Below are 15,000 nucleotides of genomic sequence, written 5' to 3' on the forward strand. Positions count from 1 at the left end.
ACATCCTTGTATATTTACTCTCGTGAGTCCGATGATGTCAAAAACTAGATGAAAGTACTAACTCCAGACAAGTCATTTCCCTTCTCCTGTCCTGGCTTTCAATAAACCCGATAAAGCTCTTTAAGCTCGAAGGTCCTTCTGAAGAATTGTTCCTGGCGTGAGATTGATCTGTCAGTTTAGTGAAACAACCTGACATAAACTATATGAATAAGTTATACCTCTAAATGTACCATGCTGCCCTGATTTTTAAAATGATTATGCAATATATTGGAGAACAATGAAAGTAAATTTTTTACATAGATATTTTTTACCGTTTTCTTTTAATTACGAGCAGGCCATGGCTAGTTGGTTGTCTGACTTTATAATTTTTTTCGTATAAAGACAAATTTTGATATAGAAAAGAAGATAAATTAAAGTTTTCTTTTTTTTCTATCTAGCCCTGCATGCACCGGTCATCATTTAAGAGTTATGAAATGAAGTGAATGGCGTTTGATTAAAGCTTCATCATTCCACCTTGGGCAGGAACTGAAACCTAATTGAAAATGTCCCTTGAAGTGTTCTGTCTTTTGCAAATTGCATCCATGCAATAATTTTTTATGGAAAAGGAATTTTCATTCTTTATAACAATGAAGGACGTGGAATGCCCTTGCACAGCGTAATCATTCTATGATGATTGGTAGTGGGTGGTGTGGGAATCATTCTATGATGATTGGTAGTGGGTGGTGTGGGAATCATTCTATGATGATTGGTAGTGGGTGGTGTGGGAATCATTCTATGATGATTGGTAGTGGGTGGTGTAGGAGTTAGAGGTAGTGCAATTGAAGGTTGGAGAGGTTCTCATTCCAACTAGAATGTAAATTCATTAGTCTTTCCAAGCCATTCAGGAGCAATTCTAAGTCAACTGATGAGGCTATTGACTGGAGGAAATGTTTATCAGTAATTTGAGGACATGGTCGTTTGTTTTTTGGTTGACTTACAGCATTCCCTTTTAGACATTCATGGCATAGACTCGTTTCACATATATATTCGAATTATGTAAACTGTCGTTTTTTTTATTATAGTTAGGACGATACGAAGTCTTTTCGGGTTGGGTGAGCTATGTAAATGACTTCAACAATCAAGTACAGACAGAATAGGAGAGTTACCGTGTAGCTATTCTGAACTGAAGCCCATTAAAAATTAATACACCTAATAGTGGTACATAGTCCTTTTTAGTGGTTTATCTTATATATTTTAAAGACATTTTAAAGTCACTTTCCACTTTGCAATTATTGTATGTGAAAAAGAAATAGGAACTTCCGAAAATACAGAATTTTTTTTTTTTTTTTTTTTTGGCACCCACATTAAAAGGAGGTAAAATAGACGAATTAATTGAAAGTAAAATGGGAAAATTTTTAATTCATTTTTTTTACTGCAGAAAATCATGAAATTTTAAGATTTAGATTATTGGAAATTTAAATAATTAGCATAATATGCTAATGTGAAATCTTGGACACATTTTTTCTTTTTGGAATTATAAAACAGTCTCGCTCATTTCAAAGTCTTATGGCAACTTAGCCAAAATATTCGCCCAACGTGGGGCTCGAACCCACGACCCCGAGATTAAGAGTCTCGTGCTCTACCGACTGAGCTAGCCGGGCTTGGGTGCAGTCTTTTGTTACCCAATGCAGAGCAAAAAAAGCAGTGTTGCCAGAACAAAGTTTTTACATACGTGTTATTTACATTACTTATGGTGTATTCCCTTTTATATTTATAATCGATATTATGTGAATGTTGAAAGAGTCAACAGATGATGTAATAGAATTTACACAAAGGTTTGAGTAGGTTTCACATTGTTGAAATTAGGGGATGTAGCTCAGATGGTAGAGCGCTCGCTTAGCATGTGAGAGGTAGGGGGATCGATGCCCCCCATCTCCAGGTAGTCATTTTTTAATACCAATTAATTCTAGAGTGTTATACACCACTAAGTTGTTGGAGACTTACCGTGTAGTTATTTTCAACTGAACCCCATTACAAATCAATCCACCTAAGGTTGGTACATAATTTTTTTTTTTCTTTTAAGACATTTTAAAGTCACCCCCCTTATTGCAGTTATTGTAAGTGAATAAGAAATCGGAACGTTAGCAAATTTTGGATATTAAGTTTTATTATTTATTGTCACCCACATGAAAAGAGAGCTAAAATTGTCGGTAAATAATCAAAGGAATGGAATGAGGGAAAATGTGTGATTGAATTTTTTTACTGGCAGAAAGCATGAAATTGTAAAATGGAAACTATTTGTATTATATGTCAGTGACGAAGTCTTGGACACCTTTTTCTTTTGTGGATATTGAATATATTTCCCTCATTTTACTTATGACAACTTAGCCAAAATATTCGTTCAGTCTGGGGCTGGAACGCACGACCCGGACATTTAAGTCTCGTGCACTACCGACTGAGCTAGCCGGGCTTGAATGTAGAGCTTTGTTACCCTATGCAGAGGAAAGAAGTAGTGTAGCCAGAACAAAGTCTTCACATACCTGTTATTTACATTACTTATGCTGCATTCTCTTTTTATAATCAATACCATGTAAAAGTTGAAAGAGGTAGCAGATGATGTAATAGAATTTACCCAAAGGTTTGAGTAGATTTTACATTGTTAAAATCAGGGGATGTAGCTCAGATGGTAGAGCGCTCGCTTAGCATGTGAGAGGTAGGGGGATCGATGCCCCCCATCTCCATGTAGTAATTTTGTATACTAATTGATTCTAGAGAGTGTTATACAGTACAGCACAAAATTATTGGAGTTACTGTGTACAGTAGTTATTTTAAACTGAATCCCATTGTAAATCAATACACTTAATGGTGGTACATAGTCTTTCTTTTCTTTTATATTTTGATGACAATATAAAGTCACCCCCCTCATTGCAGTTGTAAGAGAATAAGAAATTGGAACATTAGAAAATTTAGATTTTTTTTTATTTTTTATTTTTTTATTTTTTGTGTGGGGGGGAGGGGTCATTAAATAATTAAAGGAAGAGAATAACGGAAAATGTGTAATTGAAATTTTTAACAGAAGAAAGCATGAAATTTCAATTATTAGTATTATATATATTCCAGTGTGAAATCTTGGACACATTTTTCTTTTATGAACATTTAATCTTTCTCACTCTTTTTTTTATGAATAGTAAATCTTTTGCACTTATTTTTTAAATGTTATGGTAACCTACCTAAAATATTCGCCCAACGTGGGGCTCGAACCCACGACCCCGAGATTAAGAGTCTCGTGCTCTACCGACTGAGCTAGCCGGGCTTAGATGTAGAGTTTTGTTACCCTATTTAGAGCAAGCAAGCAGTGTTGCCACAACAAAGTTTTCACATACTATTTGAATGTTGAAAGAGGCAACAGATGATGTAATAAACTTTACACAGAGGTTTGAGTAGGTTTTACATTGTTGACATCAAGGGATGTAACTCAGATGGGAGAGCGCTTGCTTAGCATTGACAGGTAGGGGGATCGATGCCCCCCATCTCCAGGTACTAATTTTTGTATACTAATTAATTCTAGAGAGTTTTATACAGTACAGCACAAAATTGTTGGAGTAACTGTAGTTATTTTGAACTGAAGCCCATTATAAATCGGTAATCTAATGGTTTGTCTTATATATTTTGAAAACATTTTAAAGTCACCCTCCTTATTACAGTTGTTGTAAGTAAATAAGAAATTGGGATATTAGAAAATTTAGAATATTTAATTTTTTTTGTCATATTTCGTCATTAAATAATTAAAGGAAGAGAATTATGGAAAATGTGTAATTGGAATTTTTACTAGCATAAGCCCTGAAATTGGAATTATTAGGATTATATTCCAGTGTGAAATCTTGGACACATTTTTCTGTTATGAATAGCAAATCTTTCTCACTCATTTTTTAAATGTTATGGTAACTTATCTAAAATATTCGCCCAACGTGGGGCTCGAACCCACGACCCCGAGATTAAGAGTCTCGTGCTCTACCGACTGAGCTAGCCGGGCTTGGGTGCAGAGTTTTGTTACCTTATGCAGAGCAAAGAAGCAGTGTTGCCAGAACTAATTCTTCACATACGTGTTATTTATATTATTTATGATGTATTCCCTTTGCTCTTTATAATCATACCATGTGAATGTTGAAACAGGTAACAGATGATGAAATAGACTTTCCACAAAGTTTTCAGTAGGTGGAGGAATTACGATGATGAATATGATATATCTGATATCTGATGCTATCCCATTTTACTAAAAATTAGCGAAATAAATGGACACAATGTATTTTAAAAAATTATAATTTAGACATACATATTTATGTATATCTCTGTATTTTATATGCGAGTGTTTGTGTGTGTTATGTTATACTTTTTTACCCTACTTCCCTTACTTTCGTTTACAAACGGATATTTTTTTTTTTTTAAATGAAAATAGATATATCCAACATTTTGTCCACAGTATATGGTATTGAGATGTCTGCTTCAACTTCCACACCATTGTGACTTTCAATGATAAATTTTGGAGGAAGGCAACTTCCAAACCATTGTGACTTTCAATGATAAATTTTGGAGGAAGGCAACTTCCAAACCATTGTGACTTTCAATGATAAATTTTGGAGGAAGGTTTTCCTATTTTTACTCTCTCTGTTATGTTTATCCACTTATTTTTTGTTCTTGTTCATTAACCTCCAATCATTCATAAGAGTAATAATTGATTAGTGTGATTTATGCACTTTTAAATGTGTTACTGTATTGCATTTCATGTAAAGTCCTCTGGAGTACTATATATTTTATTGAGCATCATTACCAAAACCATTGGTCAATAGGAAATAGGTGTACATTATTGAAGTTTTAGGGGATGTAGCTCAGATGGTAGAGCGCTCGCTTAGCATGTGAGAGGTACGGGGATCGATGCCCCCCATCTCCAGGTAGCATATTTATTAATACTAATCAATTTAATCAGTTTTATACACCAAAAAATCGTTGGAGAGTTACCGTGTAGTTATTTTGAACTGTAGCCCATTATAAATCAATGCACCTAATGGTGTTACATAGTCCATTTTTTGGGGTTTGTCTTAAATATTTTGAAGACATTTTAAAGACCCTCCTTATAGCAATTGTTGTGAATAATAAATTGGAACATTAGAAAATTTAAAATATTTATTTTCCTTATTCTTTGTAATTTTTTGGTCATTAAAAAATTAAAAGAAGGGAATAATGGAAAATATGTAATTGAAAGTCTTACTAGCAGGAAGTATGAATTTGAATTATTAGTATTATATGCCTGTGTGAAATCTTGAACACCTTTGTCTTTTATGAAAAGTAAATTTTATAATTTTTTTTTTCTTAAATCTTATGGCAACTTAACCAAAATATTCGCCCAACGTGGGGCTCAAACCCACGACCCCTCGATTATGAGTCTCGTGCTCTACCGACTGACCTAGCCGGGCTTGAATGCAGTGTTATTACCCTATTTAGAGCCAGCAAACAGTGTTACTAAAATAAGCCTTCACATATGTGTTATTTACATCACTCATACATACACACACCCAGATTTCCCAGAGCTTTTTACTCTTAGATTTACCATTATAACCCCCAAGGGTAAACTGTTAGTTTATGCCAATACAAAGGGTACACAGAGTGTGCTCTTTTGCAATCATTCAGCGCAGAGAGCATGACTGCAAGATGTCACACTTTTCTTACTTATAGTATGGAATAATTTTTTCTAAAAAAGCAACCTACTAAGGACTTGGCAAAGCAGGCGCAATTGTTCAACCCAAAGAGCATGACTTGCAAGAACTCAAAAACTAGGCTTCTAATGGAAACAAAGGGAAGATTTTTAGTGGTAGAGAAAGTTTTATAGCAAACAAGTACCAGTAAGCAGAAGAGACTGGGAGAAAGGGAAGGAATATGAGTGGGAGAGAACTTATCCCTGCACTTGGGGTAGTGAAACTAGTGGGGAAAGGAGAGACTGAGTGGGTGAGGGTATCTGTAACAGAGAACGGATTCTTGATACAAGCCCAGTACTTTTTGAATAAGTCTTTCCCGATGCAATGATTCTTTTTGATGAGTAAGGGTTGAGGTGGATGGGGAGGGAGAAGGATTCTTGATTGGTGGGGCAGGAGAAGGAACTTATGAAGCTATTGGTTCTGGATCAGAAACGTTGGATGGTTGGTGGTGATGTCTTGGACGTGGAACCCTTTGCGGCTTAGGTTGCTGCAGCGGTGCTTCAGTTGATATAGTTGGTTAGACGGTCTTCATTGCCCCAATCCTTTTCAGATGCTCTGGACACCTTTTGTTCCTGGCGTGATGGGAAAGGTCATAGTTGGAAGTTTTAGGAAGGGTCTCCTTCCCTTACTTATGTGCATTAATGCAGGTATTGAGTTGTGTATCTATGGCTGCAGATGCCACACACTGTGGGGCTCTTGCAGTCAGCTTTGTGATATCCAGGCAGTTGAAACATCTTAGCGGTACCAGTGTGAAGTCTTCAATGGGGGAATGTACTCCATAATCTGAGGTCCAGTGAAGGGGGGATAGTTCCAATGACACACTGTATAGGAAATGTTACTGCAGTTTGTTACGAAAACTAGAGGCATTTGACTGGATAATTGCAGACCACAGTTTTCTTCAACTTTTTTGCAAGATCCAGTAATATTAGTCAAGGAAGATTCCCTTCCAAGAAGGCTGGTTCTCTTTTAATCCTTTTGGGTGATTATTAAGTCACCCTCGAGGATTGATCTTGCTATGCCTTTATGTTTGGATTGTGAGGCTCCAATAGTAGTAACTGTAGCATAGGAGGGCCCACCCCCAGGGGATGGGAGCTTTTACTTGGGCAGGAGCTGGTCGTTTCCTGTATCAGGCTTCCTTCCAGAAAAAATAAATCTGTCTCCCTCATTTTAAAATCTAATGGCATCTTTGATAAAATATTCGCCCAACGTGGGGCTCGAACCCACGACCCCGAGATTAAGAGTCTCGTGCTCTACCGACTGAGCTAGCCGGGCTTGGGTGCAATATTGCTACCCCATGCAGAGCAAGCAAGCAGTGTTGCCAAAACAGTCTTCTCAAAGGTGTTATTTACATTACTCCTGAGGCATTCCCTTTTTTACTTATAATCCACAGTATGTGAATGTTGAAAGAGGTAACAGGATGTGATAAGACTTCACACAAAGGTTTCAGTAGGTAGAGGAAGTACTATGATAATGGACGTGATGTTGCTGATCTCTGAAGCTATCCCATTTTACTAATAATAATCCAAATAAATACACAATATATTTTGGAAAAATCAATTAATGTTGACATAGGCACATACACACATGTTTATATATGTATCTATATATTATATGCAAGTGTTTTTGTGTGTTATCTGTAATTTGATACCACATTTTACCCACTTTCCTTTATAATGGGATACTTTATTTAAATAAAAAGAAATATATTCTATTCAAGTGTCTGTTTTAACTTGCATACCATTGATGAACTTGGAGGATTGTTTTTCACTTTTTTTTTCATGTTCTTTCATTTATTTGTTACTCCTGGTCTTTAATAACCCACATGCTTAAGAATAATGATTGATTGCTTTGATTTACGTAATTTTGGTTGTGCTGCTATATTGTATTTCATGTAAAGTCCTTTGGTGTCGTATATCTTAAGAAAGGATCATTACGAAAACCATCAGTCATAAGCAAATAGGTTTTACATGATTGAAGTATCAGGGGATGTAGCTCAGATGGTAGAGCGCTCGCTTAGCATGTGAGAGGTAGGGGGATCGATGCCCCCCATCTCCAGGTAGTCAATATTTTAATACTGATTAATTCTAGACTGTGTTATAAACTGAGAGGTCTGTTGGAGTTAATATCAGGGGATGTAGCTCAGATGGTAGAGCGCTCGCTTAGCATGTGAGAGGTAGGGGGATCGATGCCCCCCATCTCCAGGTAGTCAATATTTTAATACTGATTAATTCTAGACTGTGTTATAAACTGAGAGGTCTGTTGGAGTTAATATCAGGGGATGTAGCTCAGATGGTAGAGCGCTCGCTTAGCATGTGAGAGGTAGGGGGATCGATGCCCCCCATCTCCAGGTAGTCAATATTTTAATACTGATTAATTCTAGACTGTGTTATAAACTGAGAGGTCTGTTGGAGTTAATATCAGGGGATGTAGCTCAGATGGTAGAGCGCTCGCTTAGCATGTGAGAGGTAGGGGGATCGATGCCCCCCATCTCCAGGTACTAATTTATGAATATTAATTAATTCTAAAGACTGTTATACAACACAAAATTGTTGGAGAGCTACTGTGTAGTCATTTTAGGTTGAAGCCATTATGAATCAATGCATCTAACGAAGGTACACTTTAGTTTTGTTTTTATCCTCTATAATTTGAGGACATTTTAAAATCGCCCTCCTTATTGCCGTATTTGAGTAAGGAATAGGAACATTGGATAATTCAGAATTTTTCATTGTATTATTCATTATTGTAATGCAATAACTAAAATTGTCATTAAATAAATAAAGACGGTGAATAAGAGAAAATGTGTGATTGAAATATTGTACTGATAGAAGGCACAAAATTCGAAAATTTGAATTATTGGAATAATATGCCAGTTTGAAATCATCGACATCTTTTTCTCTTTGGAATTGTAAAACTGTCTTGTTTATTATGTCAGCTTAGAAAAATATTCGCCCAACGTGGGGCTCGAACCCACGACCCCGAGATTAAGAGTCTCGTGCTCTACCGACTGAGCTAGCCGGGCTTGGGGGCAGTGGTATTACCCTGTGCAGAGCAAAGAAGCAATGTTGCCAATACAGAGTCTTCACAAACATGTTGTTTACATTACTAGTGATGTAATTCCTTTCATTTATATAAACAATACTATAATACATGTGAATTTTGAAAGAGGTAACAGATGATGGAAGACACAAAGGTTTTAGTAGGTAGAGGAAGTAGGATGCTAATGAATATGATGTAAGTAATCTCTGAGGCTTATCTTATTTTACTTGTAATTAGCTAAATAAATGCACACCATTCTTTGGAAAAACCCGTTAGTATTTACATAGGCACACACGCAAATATTCATGTATGTATGTATGTATGTATGTATAATATGTGCAAGTGGTTGTGTGTTTTATCCTGTAATCTTTTATGCTATTTTCCTCACTTTCTTTTATAAACGGATAGTGTTTCAAATAAAAAGAAATATATTCAACATTATTTCCATACTATTGGTATTGTGATAACTGTTTTGACTAGCACACCATTGTGACTTTCAATGATGAATAAATTCAATTTTTCTTTTAGTTCATCCGTTTATTCTTTAGTCTTGTTCATTAACCTCCAATAATGTATAAGAATGATTGATTGATTTGTGTGATTAATGCAGTTTTAATTGTGCTATTCTATTGCATTTTATATGAAGTCCTCTGGTGTCGTAAACCTTATAGGGAGCATCACTACCAAAACTATCAGTTAAAAGCAAACAGGTTTTACCTGTTGAAGCATCAGGGGATGTAGCTCAGATGGTAGAGCGCTCGCTTAGCATGTGAGAGGTAGGGGGATCGATGCCCCCCATCTCCAAGTACTAGTTTTTTAATACTGATTTATTCTGAAGTCTGTTATACAATACGAAATTGCTGGAGAATTACTGGGTAGGTATTTGAAATTGAAGCTCATTATGAATCAGTACACCTAACGAAGGTACATCAGTTTTTTTGTCATCACCCTATATATTTTGTGGACATTTTAAAGCCGCCCCTTATTACAGTTGTTGTAAGTGAATAAGGAATAGGCCATTAGAAAATTCAGAATATTCAATTTTATTATTCACTGTGATCTTACTATTCACTGTGATCAATATAGAAAAAGAGCTAAAATGGTCCTTAAATAATTGAAGGAAGGGGACAAGGGAAAGTTGAAATGCACAAACTTGGAATATTCAAATTATTAGTATTGTATCCCAATGTGAAATCTTGGTCAGCTTTTTCTCTTGGGAATAATAAACTGTCTCACTCATTTTAGAATTTTATGGCATGTTGGTGAAAATATTCGCCCAACGTGGGGCTCGAACCCACGACCCCGAGATTAAGAGTCTCGTGCTCTACCGACTGAGCTAGCCGGGCTTAGATGCAGTGTCGTTACCCTATTTAGAGCAAGCAAGCAGTGTTGCCAAAACATGATCTTCATGAGGTGTTCTCTTTTTTATTATAATCCACACTATGTGAATGTTAAAAGAGGCAACTAAGGATGTGATAGACTTCACGCAAAGATTTCATTAGGTAGAGGAAGTTTGATGATAATGAATATGCTGTAGCTGATCTGCGAGGCTATATCGTTTTGCTAATAATTAGTAAAATATACGCTCTTTATATTTTGGAAAAATACATTAATATTTACATAGGTACATGCACTTGTTTATATCACCATCATCATCATCAGCCGTTACTAGTCCACTGCAGAACAAAGGCCTCAGAAAAGTACATCCTTGTTGCGCCTGTTTGTGGCCTTTCTGTGGCAGTCCACACCCGCAAATTTTCTTAGTTCGTCATTCCATCGTCTTCTCTTCCTTTTCCTGCTTATTCATCAATCGCGAGGGACCCATTCTGTTTTTTAAATGTCCATTTATTATCATCATTCTCATTGTATGTCCTGCCCACTTCCATTTATTTTTCTTACAAGTTATTGGAATATCCTCTACTTACTTTTGTTCTCGTATCCATGTAGCTCTTTTTCTGTCTTTTATTGTTATTCCCATCACTATTCTTTCCATAGCTCTGTTCTGTAACTAGCTTATCTTCTACGGCTTTAGTAAGGCTCCAAGGTTCTGATACATAAGTTAAAATTGGTAGGACCATCTGATTAAATACTTTTATTTTTAGAGAAAGTGGCCTTTTATTTTTTATAAACTCATTTTGTTTTCCAAAAGCTCCCCATCCTGTGCTTATCCTTCTTTTAATTTTGTTCTCGTGTCCAGGGGAAACTTTATTTTCTGTCCTAAGTACATACGTAGATTCATTAACAATCTCTAGAGGTTTGTCCATAACTTTTATTTGCCTCTGTATTTTCATTGTAAATTATCTTAGTGCTACTCCTATTCATTTTCAGTCCTAAATTTCTTCTTGCTCTATTCAAATCTTCTATCATCTTTTTTTAAATTTCTCCCATGATTCAATAAACACAACTATGTCATCTGCAAATCTTAGGTTACTAAGGTATTCCCATTAATATTAATTTCTACATTTTCCCAATCAAATTTCAAAAAACTTCTTGTAGGCATGCATGCTGTGAATAATTGAAGATAGATGGGGTCTCCCTGTCTAACTCCTTTCTCAATCGTAATTTTCTCACTATCTTTATGTAGTCTTAGGATTGCTGTACTTTCTGTATAGATATTTTCAAGTGTTCTAACATAAGAATCGTCTATTCCATGTTTTTGAAGGGCTTTCATTACTGCTGAGGTTTTGACAGAATCAAAAGGTTTCTCTTAGTCTATAAATGTCATACATAGTGGTTTGCCATACTCTGTTGATTTTTCTATTAGGTGGTTAATTACATGGATATGATTAGATATTGAATACCCACTTCTAGAGCTTGCCTGTTCTCTTGTCAGATTAAAGTCTAGCCATCTTTCTATTCTGCCTAATTTGATATTTGTAAATATTTTATGTATTATGGAGAGTAAACTTATTAAGCGGTAATTTTTCATGTCTTTCGTGTCTCCCTTTTTGTGAATTAGTATAATGATGAAGTTTTTCCAAGTTGTAGGTAAAGAACAGTCTTGCATACATTTTGTGTAAAGTTCAGCCAGTTTTTCTACTAAGAAATCTCCTCCATCTATTATTAAATAAATTGTTAGGTCATATTCTCCTGCTGCTTTGCAAGTTTTATCACTCCATCTCTATTGTGGATAATATTTTCATTTTCATCCTTAAACCAAACATCTGTTGGCGTCCTGTTCTAAGTTTTGTTTTCATCAATTTGATGCTTTCTTTCTCTAGTGTTTCCCCAATTTTCGTCTCATTTTATTTACGAATATCTTTGGTTTTAGTTTCTTCATTGTTTTGGATATTTCTCTAATTCCATTTTATCTCTTGGATTTTACCTCTATATGAAATTTTTTGTATTAGGTTTTTGGTCTTTTCCGACAGTTTTCCGTTATCTCTTGTAGGAACTTTTCCACCTAACTCTTTTGCTGGTTCCAATACAAATTTGATTAAATTATTGTTCGTTTCTTCTTTACTAACTTCCATTTCATCATGTAGCTGGGAATAACTGAACTAAACTTGTTAAATTTTTCTTTTATTACAGGAGTGTTTATTTTCTTTCTTAGAATTAATTTTCCACTTAACTTTCTTAGATCTAAAAAAAATTTACTTCTCTCTGTTCTTTGATGTAACAGTGTAACACTTTTAATAAATTCACCTTTTCACTAAGAATAAAATCTATTTCATTTTTTGTTACTCCATTTAGGCCTTTCCATGTCTATTTTCCATGTTCCTTTTTATAAAAGAAGGTGTTTATGTTTATATATGTATCATTGTACATGCTATATGCAAATGTTTGTGTGTATTTTCCTTTAATCGGATACAATACTTTCATCACTGGTTTAGAAACGGGTATTTTTTTTTTTTATAAAAAAAAAAAAAAACATATCCAACATTATTGCCACAATGTATGATATTGACATAACTGTTTTGACTTGAACACCATTTTAACTTTCAATGATAACCTTAGAGGATTGTTTTTTTCATTTTCTCTTTTTTTGTCACAGTCATTATTCGTTACTCATGTTCATTAATTTCCCCCCATGCATAAGAGTAATTATTGATTAGTTTGATTTACGTAATTTTAATTGTGGTACTATATTGTATTTTATGTAAAGTCCTCTGGTGTCGTATATCTTTTAATGAGCATCATTACCAAAACCATCAGTCATAAGGAAATAGGTTTTACATTGTTGCAGGATCAGGGGATGTAGCTCAGAAGGTAGAGCGCTCGCTTAGCATGTGAGAGGTAGGGGGATCGATGCCCCCCATCTCCAGGTGGTGATTTATGGATATTAGTTAATTCTAGAGAGTGTTATACAACACGAAATTGTTGAAAAGTTACCGATTCAATACACGTAATAGAGATACATAGACATAGTGTTTTGTTTTTGTCTTTTTACTATATATTTTGAGGGCATTTTAAAGTCACTTTCCTTATTGCAGTTGTTGTAAGTGAATAAAAAATAGGAATATTAGAAAACTCTGAATATTTAATTTTGTTCACTGTCACCAATATTAAATATGAGCTAAAATGGTCATTAAATTAATTGAAGGAAGGAAATAATGAAAAATATGTAGTTCAAAAAGCACGGAATTCGAAAATCTAACTACAGTATTATAGGCCAATGTGGAATCTAGACCAGTTTTTTTTTTTATTAGGAATAATAAATATGTCTGTCATTTTAAAATCTTATGGCATCTTGGCCAAAATTTTCGCCCAACGTGGGGCTCGAACCCACGACCCCGAGATTAAGAGTCTCGTGCTCTACCGACTGAGCTAGCCGGGCTTGGGTGAAGCTTTGTTACCCTATTTAGACCAAGGAAGCAGTGTTGCCAAAACAGTGCACATACGTGTTGTTTACATTACTCATTCACACACACCAGATTCCCCTGAGTTTTTACTCTTAGACTTAAGTTTATAGCCTCAAGGTTAACCTCAGCAAATTTAGGTGAATACAAGGGCATAGAGACACAGAGAACGTGATTGCAAGATATCAAACTCTTCTCAGTTTTTTATAGTATGGATCCTTTTGCTCAGGAAACAATCTAGTGAGGACTTGGCAAAGCAGACACAGATGTTCAACCCAAAGATCATGATTTGCAAGGACTCAAATTCTATGCTTCTCATAGAACTAAAGGCAAGATTTTTAATGGTAGAGGAAGTTTTATTACAGGAAGTCCCAGTGAGTAGATGAGACTGGGGGATGAGGGAAGAATTTTGAGTCGGAGAGAAAATTAGTAGTTTTAAGCATAAAAACTTATCCATGCTCTAGGGGTCGTGAAACCAGCGGGGAAAGGAGAGACTGAAAGGATGAAGGTATTACAGCTGTAACAGAGAACAGATTCTGGTTACAAGGCGGTGGACTATGAGGATAAGTCTTTCCAGGAGCAAGGATTCTTTTTGATGAGTAGGCTGGATGTTGAAGGAGAAGGATTGAGGATTGGTGGGGCAGGAGAAGGAATTTGGGAAGTTGTGGGTTCTGGTAGGGAAGGGGTGACTGGATCAGGAATGGGTGTATGGTTGGTGGTGAGGTCTTGGACGTGGAATACTTTTACGGCTTGGGCGGCTACGGGGCTTCGGTTGATGTAGTTGGTTGGACGGTCTTCATTGCCTTACTCCTTTTCAGGCACTCTGGACACCTGGTCCTGACGTGATGGAAATGGCATAATTTAAAGGTGTAAAGGCCGCTCGTGAATGGCAGAGGCAAGGGACAGTGACATTGCTCTATAGAGCAGGACAATGTCCTAGAGACTGACCATATATACATATGATCAGTGACCAAGCCCCCTCTCCACCCAAGGTAGTACCAAGGAGGGCCAGGCAATTGCTGTTGATTACTTAGCAGATAGACCTTTAGGTTCCCTCAAACCCCCCATTATTAGCTCACAAGGATGGTGAGGTTGCAGCTACCAAAGAAACTAACGAGTTTGAGCGGAACTCGAACCCCAGTCTGGCGTTCATCAGTCAGGGACGTTACCACATTAGGAAGGGTCCCCTTTTCTTCCTTATGTGCGTCAGTGCATGTATTGATTTGGGTATCTACGTCTGTAGACGCCACATGCTGTGGGGCTCTTGTAGTCAGCTTTGATGCCTGAAGCCCTGGCAGTTGAAATATCTTAGCAGTCCTAACGTGAAGTCCTCAATGAGGAAGGTTCCCCATAATTCGAGATCCATTGAAAGTGGGATGGTTCCTATGGAGAAGAATGTGACCTTCCTGGTCGGTGCTTCATGATAGCCATTGCGA

The 15,000-nt window shown here is 36.1% G+C and overlaps 1 long non-coding RNA gene and 14 other non-coding genes across 15 annotated transcripts in view; 8 read left to right on the top strand and 7 right to left on the bottom strand.

Annotated features, from left to right (window-relative positions):
• The window catches only part of LOC137646861 (uncharacterized), a 483,899-nt gene that overhangs the window by 213,224 nt on the left and 255,675 nt on the right, over positions 1–15,000 (top strand). The window lies entirely within an intron of this gene.
• On the bottom strand, positions 1,568–1,640 carry TRNAK-CUU (transfer RNA lysine (anticodon CUU)). The gene has a single exon. It is a non-coding gene; the product is annotated as a tRNA-Lys (tRNA).
• Positions 1,845–1,917, top strand: TRNAA-AGC (transfer RNA alanine (anticodon AGC)). Its single transcript has one exon. It is a non-coding gene; the product is annotated as a tRNA-Ala (tRNA).
• TRNAA-AGC (transfer RNA alanine (anticodon AGC)) lies at positions 2,648–2,720 on the top strand. Its single transcript has one exon. It is a non-coding gene; the product is annotated as a tRNA-Ala (tRNA).
• On the bottom strand, positions 3,220–3,292 carry TRNAK-CUU (transfer RNA lysine (anticodon CUU)). The gene has a single exon. It is a non-coding gene; the product is annotated as a tRNA-Lys (tRNA).
• TRNAK-CUU (transfer RNA lysine (anticodon CUU)) lies at positions 3,940–4,012 on the bottom strand. The gene has a single exon. It is a non-coding gene; the product is annotated as a tRNA-Lys (tRNA).
• On the bottom strand, positions 6,929–7,001 carry TRNAK-CUU (transfer RNA lysine (anticodon CUU)). Its single transcript has one exon. It is a non-coding gene; the product is annotated as a tRNA-Lys (tRNA).
• On the top strand, positions 7,712–7,784 carry TRNAA-AGC (transfer RNA alanine (anticodon AGC)). The gene has a single exon. It is a non-coding gene; the product is annotated as a tRNA-Ala (tRNA).
• On the top strand, positions 7,858–7,930 carry TRNAA-AGC (transfer RNA alanine (anticodon AGC)). The gene has a single exon. It is a non-coding gene; the product is annotated as a tRNA-Ala (tRNA).
• Positions 8,004–8,076, top strand: TRNAA-AGC (transfer RNA alanine (anticodon AGC)). Its single transcript has one exon. It is a non-coding gene; the product is annotated as a tRNA-Ala (tRNA).
• TRNAA-AGC (transfer RNA alanine (anticodon AGC)) lies at positions 8,150–8,222 on the top strand. The gene has a single exon. It is a non-coding gene; the product is annotated as a tRNA-Ala (tRNA).
• On the bottom strand, positions 8,676–8,748 carry TRNAK-CUU (transfer RNA lysine (anticodon CUU)). Its single transcript has one exon. It is a non-coding gene; the product is annotated as a tRNA-Lys (tRNA).
• Positions 9,497–9,569, top strand: TRNAA-AGC (transfer RNA alanine (anticodon AGC)). Its single transcript has one exon. It is a non-coding gene; the product is annotated as a tRNA-Ala (tRNA).
• On the bottom strand, positions 10,039–10,111 carry TRNAK-CUU (transfer RNA lysine (anticodon CUU)). Its single transcript has one exon. It is a non-coding gene; the product is annotated as a tRNA-Lys (tRNA).
• TRNAK-CUU (transfer RNA lysine (anticodon CUU)) lies at positions 13,470–13,542 on the bottom strand. Its single transcript has one exon. It is a non-coding gene; the product is annotated as a tRNA-Lys (tRNA).

The sequence above is a fragment of the Palaemon carinicauda genome, chromosome 9, assembly GCF_036898095.1.
Source record: "Palaemon carinicauda isolate YSFRI2023 chromosome 9, ASM3689809v2, whole genome shotgun sequence".
NCBI lineage: Eukaryota > Metazoa > Arthropoda > Malacostraca > Decapoda > Palaemonidae > Palaemon > Palaemon carinicauda.